This window comes from Rattus norvegicus, chromosome 1, assembly GCF_021556685.1.
Source record: "Rattus norvegicus strain SHRSP/BbbUtx chromosome 1, alternate assembly SHRSP_T2T, whole genome shotgun sequence".
In the NCBI taxonomy this organism is placed as follows: Eukaryota; Metazoa; Chordata; class Mammalia; order Rodentia; family Muridae; genus Rattus; species Rattus norvegicus.
In genome coordinates this window covers 192,239,641-192,250,552 of record NC_141534.1, presented here as the reverse complement: position 1 = coordinate 192,250,552, position 10,912 = coordinate 192,239,641, and the positions used below count along the sequence as shown (strand labels likewise).

Genomic DNA, 10,912 nt, shown 5'->3' with positions numbered 1-10,912 from the left:
TTGGATGTGTGCAGCTTTTGCTTGACTTGGCTTTTTTATTTGAGGTTCAAGTTCAGGAGACAAATAGATACAAACCTGTTTCATGTGCTGACATATGAAAATGAGTGGGTGTCCTTTTCTGAAGAATGTTCCCCATCCAGCAATGTCCATTTCTACACTAAGCCTAGTTCATAGCACAGGCAGCTCCGCCCAGGTCTCACTGGCAGCCCACGCTCAGTTCTTTGCTTTCCCTTTGCCCAACTTCAATCCAGCCTTCATTTTCTCGAGGTAGTAGGTTTGCAAGGAAGGGGGCTTAGGCCACCGAGTTCTCTTTGTAGTGATCCATTCATTTCTGTCTCCCATAAAGGCAGTGAACTAGAATCCCAGCATTCCCCAGGAACCTGATCCATATAGGATGCTCTGTCATGGCTCAGCTGAATCCCAGCTCTGCTGTCAAGCATAAAAGTTAAAGCCATCTCAGGCTTTGGCATGCGTGATCGTTGATTTGGATCAACAGATATCTGCATTAGTGATGCGCATCTCCGGGTGTGCCTGTGGAGTGTTTCCTGAGAGCATGGGGATGTGGGGAGTAGCTGAGAGGCCAGGCCCACCCTGAATGTGGATGGCATGATCAAATAAGTTGGGAGCCCACATGGGAAAAGCTGTGAGAGTGAAAGACAGCACACATATGTAAACACCAGTCTACCTGAGTGGTACTCATCTCCCAAGGACATCAGCCTCTGGTTTCTTCAGCTTTCTAGTAGATCTCCTGGAAGCTTCCAGTTGCCCTTGTTCTGAGATTTCTAGTTTCTTAAGTTAGGCAACTACCTTAAGAGAAGGTTCTCTACCTCCCTGGGTGTCTGGATGTGCATTATTGGATGACCCACTTCCTCTTAAGCCAATCCAATTCATAGATATATGGATGGGTGGATAGATAGATAGATAGATAGATAGATAGATAGATAGATAGATAGATAGATAGGTAGATGATAGATAGATAGACAGACAGAGATAGGAAGGGAAAGAGGGAGATATGGAGATAAATAGATATAGGAACACAGTCTATTGGTTCTGTTCCATAGAGAACCGTCTTTAATATATCAAGTTCATTCTTCTGAAAAATGTTCTAGACCAGTGGTTATCAATATGTGTGTCAGAACCCCCAGAGGAATCATATATCAGATAACCTGCATATCAGATACTTATGTTATGATTCATATACTTCATAACAGTAGCAAAATTTCAGTTATGAGGTAGCAATGAAATAGTTTTATCGTTGGGGGTCACCACAATGAAAGGAAGTATCTTAAGTGTCACAGTATTAGGAAGGCTGAGAAGTGCTGTTCTGGACTCTCACTCTGCTAGTGTAGTACAGTGAAACCTCGCTGCTAAACTCAGCATTTGCTTTGCCATGCTCTGTGGCTTGTAGCTTCTAACTTAACTTTGAAACTCGTTGTCCACATTAGTGTAGTCCCTGAAAGTAGCCTAGCTTTACTTTGAGTTCAAGCAAACAAAAGCAGTCAGTTAGCAAAGGCCACATAGCAAACACGGAATGCTCAGTACTGTTTGTAACCTGGGCACTCCCATTTCTCAGACTCCACAGTATCACTGGCTGCGATGGGGCCCTATGCTTAGCTTGAGCTCAGGACAAGTGTAGCAGGATTGAACACTCTGGTACAATCACAGGACACTCCACACAAGTGGAATCTCTGTTCTGCCGTCATGCACAAATGTCAGTGTCTTATCAAGCCTCATGGTTCATCTTGACTGATAATCTGGTTTTATTGTAATCATTAATCTGGTATCGCTGCTAGTAATAGTACTGGGATGTGTAGTCTTGGTGGTGAATTAGGGTTGAGTAGACTCTAAAGGACCCCAGCACAGAGGAGAGAGGCCAGGAAGAGATAAATCTGAGAGAGAAAGCTGGCCTGGCCCAGAGGGCTGTCATCATTTACACGTGTCCTTTGTTCTAGGAGCAGTTTCTGTAATGTGCTGCTAATTGTCCTTTGAAGACATCTGCCCCTTCCTTGACCTGACTCAGACAGGCACTACAAAGGCATCTTATACAAGCCCCAAGCCAAGAAAGCTCACACAGGCTAGAATATCATGAGCCCGCTGGGTGTGATTACTGAATCTCCTCAGAGCAATTGGGAAAAATTTAGGCAAGAGCAGTCCCCCAGGCTATCACACTGCTGGAGGCTGGCTGCTCCAACAGTATCCACCTGCCAGGAAAGTTGGACCTGCTTCTTTCTGTGGATGCTCAGGGCAACTCAGCTGACTGCACACAAAGGTTGATTTTTCAGGACAAAAGAGCCAGGTGCCTACAGATGCCTCTTGGTTTCTGATAGATTCCCTATGGTAAATCCATTGTAAGTTAAAAATGCACTTATTACACATGATTTCCCAAACAGCAGAACTTAGCCTGACCTTCCTTAAAAGTACTCAGAACACTTACAGTAGCCTGCAGGTAGGCAAGTTTGTCTAGCACAAAGCCTATTTTGTAATAATGCATTGAATACCTCATGTAATTTATTCAGTTCTGTATTGAATGTAAGAAAAGCAGAATTGGTGTGTTGTATGCTTTCATTCTATGTATAAGGAGATCATGGTAAGACATGACTGTCTGCATGTCTCTCAAGAAGAATTGTCCCAAGAATATGGTGTTAGCCGTTCTTGCTCATTTCATCAATCTTTGACTCAAAGAAGACAGTAGTCATGTCTGTTTAGTTGATATCTGCCTCTATAGTGCTCAGCTTGTAGCAAGTACTTTTGTACATCCAAGATGGATGGATGAGTAGACGAATGTGGTTGAACGGTGGATGGATAGACACAATGAAGATTGGATGGATATATAGGGGTTAAGTGAGTGGGTGTATGGATGTATGAAATAAAGTATGAATGAATGGATATGGCTGAGCGGGTGGATGGATGATAGATAGATAGATAGATGAATACACATCTGTGGATAGATAGTTGGGTGGATATGTAAGTGGTTGATGGATATGTTTCTATGTATCTTTAATATTGCCCCAGACAGCCAAAGCTTACTTTTTAGTCTTTTCTTCTACAGTCAGAGGTTTAACAGATCAGTCATTCCCTGGCTCACTCCTATTTCCACGTCAGTAGCTGATACCAGCCCATACTTCTCATTACTAACTGGACCTAAGAGTCTTTGGTCATTCTTTCTGGAAGCCCCATTCATTCTTCCATATTTATATTCTAAGCATAGGTGTCATCTAATTTGCAACAACTCTTATAAGCAAAAACCACCTAGTTCCATGACATTCATCTTACCTGTGTCCAAGTCCAACCTGTCACCAAACCAGCAATCTTACATGCAATGATTTAGCAATCTACTTTTCTTCCATCTTGTGGCTCAACCTCAAGTCTTATACAGTAGAAGTCAGATACTTAAGCTATGAATAAGAAGATTGAACCAGAGTTGCTTCAGTGTCCTGGTGCAGTTATTCACATTTTGTGCATGTTCATTCAGCCAAGATGCTTGAGGAAACCCAGACCCAAGGCCAACCAATGGGAGAGGAGGTTGAAACCTTTGCCTTTCAGGCAGAAATTGCCCAGTTAATGTCCTTGATCATCAACACTTTCTACTCGACAAAGAGATCTTTCTGAGGGAGCTCATTTCCAATACATCAGCGGCTCTGGATAAAAAGAGATACGAGAGCTTGACAGACCCTAGTAAACTGGACTTGGGAAAGGAGCTGCACATTAATCTGATTCCCAACAAACAAGATTGAACCCTCACTATTATTGATAGTGGAATTGGAATGACCAAGGCTGACTTGATCAATAACTTTGGCCCTATTGCCAAGTCAGGCACCAAAGCCTTCATGGAGGCTTTGCAGGCTGGTACAGATATCTCTATGATTGGCCAGGTTGCTTTGGGTTTTTACTCTTCTTATTTGGTTGCTGAGAAAGTGACTGTCATCACAAAGCATAATGAGCAGTATGCCTGGGAACCCTTAGCTAGGGATCCTTCACAGTGAGGACCGATATAGGTGAATCAATGGGTTGTGGAACAAAGGTTACCTTGCATCTGAAAGAAGACCAAACTGAGTATTTGTAGGAAAGAATAAAGGAGATTGTGAAGGAACATTCTCAGTTTAGTGGCTATCCTTTTACTCTCTTTGTGAAGAAGGAACATGATAAGAAAGTCAGTGATGGTGAGGCTGAAGAAAAGGAAGAGAAAAAGGAAGAGAAAGAAAAGAAGAAAAGTAGTATGATGATAAGTCTGAAATAGAAGATGTTGGTTCTGATAAAAAAAAGAGGAGAGGAAGAATGGTGACAGGAAGAAAAAGACTATAAAGGAAAAGTATATTGATCAAGAAGAACTCAATAAAACAAAGCTGATTTGGACCAGAAATCCTGATGCCATTACTAATGAAGAATATGGAGAGCTCTACAAGAGCCTAACTAATGATTGGGAAGAACATTTGGCAGTAAAACATTTTTCTGTTGAAGGACAAATAGAATTCTGGGCCCTTCTTTTTGTCCCAAGACATGTTCCTTTTGATCTGTTTGAAAACAGAAAGAAAAAGAACAACATCAAATTGTATATTCGCAGAGTTTTTATCATAAATGACTGTGAGGAGTTAATCCCCGAGTATCTGAATTTCATCAAAGAGGTGGTGGATTCTGAGGATCTCCCTCTAAATATTTCCCACGAAAAGCTGCAACAAAAAGCAAAATTCTGAAAGCTATTAGAAAGAATTTGGTCAAGAAATACTTAGAACTATTTACTGAACTGCCCAGAGATAAATAGAACTACAAAAAAGTTTTATGAACAGTTCTCAAAAAATATAAAGCTTGGAATTCATGACGACTCTCAAAATCAGAATAAGCTTTCAGAGCTGTTGAGATACTATACATCTGCTTCTGGGGATGAGATAGTTTCCCTGACAACTGTGCCAGAATGAAGGAAAACCAGAAACCCATCTATTTTATCATGAGTGAGACCAAGGATCAGGTTGCTAACTCAGCCTTTGTGGAATGTCTCTGAAAACATGGCTTAGAAGTAATCTATATGTTTGAGTCCATTGATGAGTATTGTGTGCAACAGTTGAAGGGCTGAGGGCAAGACCTTGGCGTCAGTTATCAAAGAAGGACTGGAGCTTCCAGAAGATGAGGAGGAAAAGAAGAAGCAAGAAGAGAAAAAGACAAAATTTGAGAACCTCTGCAAAATTATGAAAGATATTTTGGAGAAAAAGGTTGAAAGGTGGTTGTGTCAAATAGATTGGTGACATCCCCATGCTGTATTGTCACAAGCTCATATGAGTGGAGAGCAAACATGGAGAGAATGATGAAAGCTCAAGCCCTCAGAGACAACTCAACAATGGGTTACATGGCATTGTAGAAACGCCTGGAGATAAAGCCTGGTCACTCCATTATTGAAACCTTAAGGCAAAAGGCGGCAGAGACTCATAAGAATGACAAGTCTGTGAAGGATCTGGCCATCTTGCTGTACAAAACTGCACTCCCGTCTTCCGGCTTCAGTCTGAAAGATCCCCAGATCCATGCTAACAGGATCTACAGGACAATTAAGCTTTGTCTAGGTATTGATGATGATGATCCTACTATGGTTGATACCAGCACTGCTGTAACTGGAGAAATGCTACCCCTGGAAGGAGATGACGACACATCACTCCTAGAAGTGTGTTTGATGCTTGCCTTCGTTCCTTCTGATAACATATTTTCCAGGACTTTTGTTTATTTTTGTTAATATTTAAAACATCTGTGTGGCATGAAAACAAAGGGAAATTTCTGCGCGTGATACTGTGATACTGTAGTTTGACTCAAGAAGCTGACAGAATGTTTGTTGTAAGACGTAATGTAACCTACTGTTAAAGTTAACTTTGTGGTCTGAAGTGTTTAGCTGTTGAGCTTAATCCTTAGTAGACCAAATTAAGATGGCTTAAGTTTCTTCTTAAATTTTTTTCATTCCCTGTAGTTAATTTTGCATGTACTAGTCTTAGAAGTAAACACAAGTTAAAACAACTTGACAGAGGAATTTCCCAAGTGACTTGTTTTCCAAAGTACTGAGAACAAAACCCTAAATTTCCCTATGTCTTATAACTCAGCGAGGCTTGTGAACAGAAATAATAGTGCCCAATCACATTCTGCTTTAAAAGGTAAATACAGATGAGATAAAAAGGAAAAAAAGAAGATTGAACCAATGATTTAATGAGTGAGAAGAGGCTAGGCTTGAACATGGTGAACAAATTATTTAGAGATAATTCATGTGCTAGGACTATCATGTGATCCCAGTTTAGCCTCCCTGTAAGGGAAGCAGAAGTTAGGCCACATCAATGAGGTTGGTGAGTTTGTCTGAAGTTCTCTAAAGAAGTCAATTTATATTGAAGGGAGTCAGTTATTTGGCCTTGGCTGGAACAGTTCAGTAATTGTCCGGAGATGAAATGTCAAGAATCAAGAGCTAAAGCTTGCTTGGACTCTCTTTAGTCTCTGTCAATAATTTCACCATCATTCTCTGTATCAGACCTACTATCCTCATGACTAGTAGATAAAATCCTGGGATGAGCTCATAGACCTCTATCACTGTGTTTGTTAACTGTGTTGGTTCAGAACTTTCTTCTGATCTCTTCCAGAATGAGCCATGCCATTTTTGGTGACATGAAAATGATTCCTTGGCCAGAGTGCCTCATATTTAGTATATAATCGTGGTAGTTCAGAGGCTAGAACACCTGTTCTGTTTCTGCTCCTCATAAATCTTTTTGAAAGGCCACACCATTTTCTTATAATTCCCAATTCCCCCTCTTGATTAGTCCTTATTCTATGGTTCATTTACACACACACACACACACACACACACACACACACACACACACACACACACAGAGAGAGACAGAGAGAGAGAGAGAGACAGAGAGAGGCAGAGAGAGGCGCAGAGAGAGAGAGAGACAGACAGAGAGAGGCGTAGAGAGAGAGAGAGAGAGAGAGAGAGAGAGAGAGAGAGAGAGAGAGAGAGTCTGAACTCACCCATACCTCTATAAATTTTTGTAAACTGCATTTTTCCTAGTCATGCTCTCAAAGGCTGAGGACCTGAGTACCGAGCATTCTTCAGGCTGAGGATTCAGTCGAACTCTTCTGACTTCTGTTGAAGAGGTAAGAGACTGTGTTAGCTCTTGAGAACCACTGGGGACAGAGCCTACTGAGCACCCAGGGGCTACTGTTTCATCTGTGAATGATATAAGGCGCCCTGGCTCTTACAGAAGCTGTAACCAAGAGTGAAACATGAAAACACTGTGGGGAACCAACTGAAGACCAGACTGCATTTACTATCTGCAATGGGCTACTGCAGTTGGCTGTGACAGTGGTGGGTCAGCTCCAGCTTGGGATGGAGATAACTGCCCCAGGCTTGGATGCAAGGGGATCAGACCAAAGCCACAGCAGAGAGGGAAGCTGACCTACTGTCCTGACTGGGAACTCAATGACAGTCTCAATCTTTTCCCACCCCATTCAGGTTTGACAGCTACTTCCTTCTAGGTCTCATTGTCAAGATCATTTGTATGTACACACACTCAGCCAATCAGAGACCTCGGCTCCTAAGCATTCTTTGGAGAAAGAAGACTGTTCCTAAGACCCTCCTGTAGACTATCCTGCAGGAGATGGAGCATAAGCAGAAAAATACTGCTCTTCCTGCTCCATACAGCTCATGCTTGGAGATCTACTGTTCCTGCCTGGCTTTCAAGACTTTCTTCTTCATGTGCAAATTCTCTCTCTCTCTGTGTGTGTGTGTGTGTGTGTGTGTGTGTGTGTGTGACACAGAGAGAGAGAGAGAGAGAGAGAGAGAGAGAGAGGGAGGGAGAGGGGGAGAGGGGGAGAGGGGGAGGGAGGGGAAGGGGAAGAGGGAGGGAAAGGGGAGAGGGGAGGGAGAGGGAGGGGAGAGAAAGAGAGAGAGAGAAGGGAGAAAGGGAGAGGGGGAGGGAGGGGAAGGGGAAGAGGGAGGGAGAAGGGGAGAGGGGAGGGAGAGGGAGGGGGGAGAGAGAGAGAGAGAGAGAGAGAGAGAGAGAGAGAGAAGGGAGAAAGGGAGAGGGGGAGAGGGGGAGGAAGGGGAAGAGGGAGGGAGAAGGGGAGAGGGGAGGGAGAGGGAGGGGAGAGAGAGAGAGAGAGAGAGAGAGAGAGAGAGAGAGAGAGAAAGAGAGAGAGAGAGAGAAACTCCCAGCCTTTGAAAACTTCCAGAGGCTGGGGACTTGTGACCTCTGAACTTCCCCTTGATGGCCTCTTTCCATAGATTTGCTATGCTAGGAGCTGTGCTCTGCCAAGACCGTGCAACTGTAACACTGCAGCCTCTGTGAGGATCCTGCTGAAGTGTCTCAGTTTCTACTTTTACATTCATGTTTCTACTTTCCTTTTGAACTGTTATGAAGTGGTGGGAAATTTTCCCTTTGCTTGTTCACTCTTCACTGACTGCACACTCCGTTCTTAGAGTAAAGGCAAGCCAAGAGCCTGAGAGGAGAATGGGCTCCTTCAATCCTGCCCAAATGTCATTAAAATGGTGATTTGTTTTTAAGGCCACTTCAAAGAGGGGGGCTTTTTATAGGGGCATGAATGGATCATAGACAGGGACATCATAAAAAATCCTACCCCCATGACTCATGAAATTTGCATTTCTAGAGCTCCCAGAGTGCCCTATTCTCAGCAGTAGTTATATCTTGCATTACTTTGTGAATCCTGTAACATTTGTTTACTTCCTGGGCCTTGCATATTTTACTTCCTGAATCTTAAAGAGCTTTCTTCTAGCAGGGAATGTTTCAATTTAAAGGGAAATTGCTACCCAAAAGTTTACTTATTCCAATGTATAATTCCATCAGTCTACTGGGAGAGTTTTACCTGCATTATTTCTTTGACATCACTTAATATGACCAGCCATTAAGTTGGGTTTACATTATATGCCTCAAGTCAGCTTCAGATCATACTGCCTCAACTTCATAAGGTTTAGTCTTTTCTTGTTTTTACAGCTACTGTAGGTACTAAGATGACCACTTCCTGCTATGTTAAGGTACCACTGTCTGCTACCACAACAACTATACTGAATTAAAAACTGGTGTCTTTGCCCTATTCTTGACAAATCAACTTTAATCCACTCTTTATTCAGCATCTGAGTGCATCACTTCCCTACTAGAGCCCTGTACTACCTTCTAGTTTTACTCAGCCATAAATCTGTGCAATTATAATGACTATGCATCTTTCTTCTCAACAATCAGACTGGAGCTTAAATACTTCCTCCTCAGCGGGTCTTTTCTGACCACCTAACTGAAATGTTTTCCCCAACAAACCCTCTAGCCAGCCTACTATTGTGTTCTCCCCACACTTCTAATCATTATCTGCAGAATTTCTCTCATTGGCTCATCTGTGAACTGCCTTTACCCCTTAGCTGCAAAACTCTCCGAAACTTGAACTTGAAGTTATGGGTCCTATGTCACCCCCTGTTCTCACAGTTCAGTACTAGGCAACTTACAAACTTTCTGTGAGTGTCAGGTGAGTGATCTGCTTCGGCCATGCCTTGGTCTTGTGCAGCCCCTAGTTGTGTCCACATGGCCTTTTATTTTGGCTTATCACTGAGTCAATGCTTGTCCTCAATAAATCCCTGACAAAGAGCAGCCTGAACCCACACTTTGGCAGCTCTGTTTTCTCATGAACCCTTCTGAGCTTCCTGGAAACATTCATTAACTTTTCAGTTCAAATATGGCCCCATTCCCTGAGAACAAACCCCTTCTCTACAGCATCTATAAAACCTGCCTTCCAGGGTACTCCTGGGAAAGAGAGATTTACTCTCCCTTGCAGAGTCACCTCTGAGGGCAAGAAAGGGATTGCTATTATTTTATCCATTTTTCACAGGGATACCCTGAGGCAGGAGATAATGGGATCTTTTTCTGCACTTCTTGCTGTGCCCCTACCCACCCAGGTAACTGTGGGGCTCTGTTATGGGACCACAGTGCTAAGACTGCATGCTAAGGGGCCCTCCTTCTCCAGTGCTTGAGATGAAGCAGAAACAGAACAGGCTGCTCTGAGTGCTCTGAAAAAATAAGGCCTCCCCCAAGCAAGTTCTAGTGGCATAAAGAATTAACACCATAAAACAGGCAACATAGTCACAGCACACAGGGGTTACAATTAGTTTGGAATGGCAGGCAAAGAATCCCTGAGCAGGTAGGGAGTACAGGGCTGGCAGGCTCTCTGTTGAGAGGCACTTCTTTGTCTCTCTCCACCTCTGTCTTATCTGACTTATGCTTCAGTTTCTCCTTGCCTACTTCTATTTCTTTCCCTTTTCTTGTCCTCATTACTCCTACAGCAAGAGCATGTGGACCTGTCCTCTAACATGACAGGAATAATGTCTCCACTCCTCCCTCTAGCTCACATGCATCTCTGGAATGAAGCTCCTAGGGATCCTCCTAATCCACTCTCTTTATTGGTGTACAGATGCAAATAAAATTATGAATCAATAAATTTGCCCTCCCCTACGTACCTCTCTACTCATTTAGAGGAACCAGTTCTATAATTTATTCGTTCTCTTTCTATCTCTGTTTCTCCACATTATTATGCCCAGACTTTCTGAAATGGCAAAACGTAGAATCTTCCTTCTGAATGCTTTGGCCTTTCTCCATCTCTGTCTGCACATGTATTCATTTGTGTTGATCAGCTTTTCATCACTGTCACAAAACACCCAAGGTAATCAACTTTAGAAGACAAAAGGTTTACTGTGCTTTGGGTTTAAGAGGGTTTGAGCTATAGTTAGTTGGCTCTGCTGTTTGTGGGACAGTGAAATGATGAATCATTACATGACTGAGGTACATAGAGGAGCATAGCTGCTCACTTCACAGTAACCTAGGAGAAAAGAATGAGGAAAGAATGGGTGGATGAGAAAGTGAATGAGTGCTTGGGTTGATAGATGAATATATGG

The 10,912-nt window shown here is 42.8% G+C and overlaps 1 pseudogene; it reads left to right on the top strand.

Moving 5' to 3' along the window:
* Positions 1–3,477: 3,477 nt before the first annotated feature.
* Positions 3,478–5,716, top strand: Hsp90aa1-ps12 (heat shock protein 90 alpha family class A member 1, pseudogene 12; annotated as a pseudogene).
* The last annotated feature ends 5,196 nt before the right edge of the window (positions 5,717–10,912 follow it).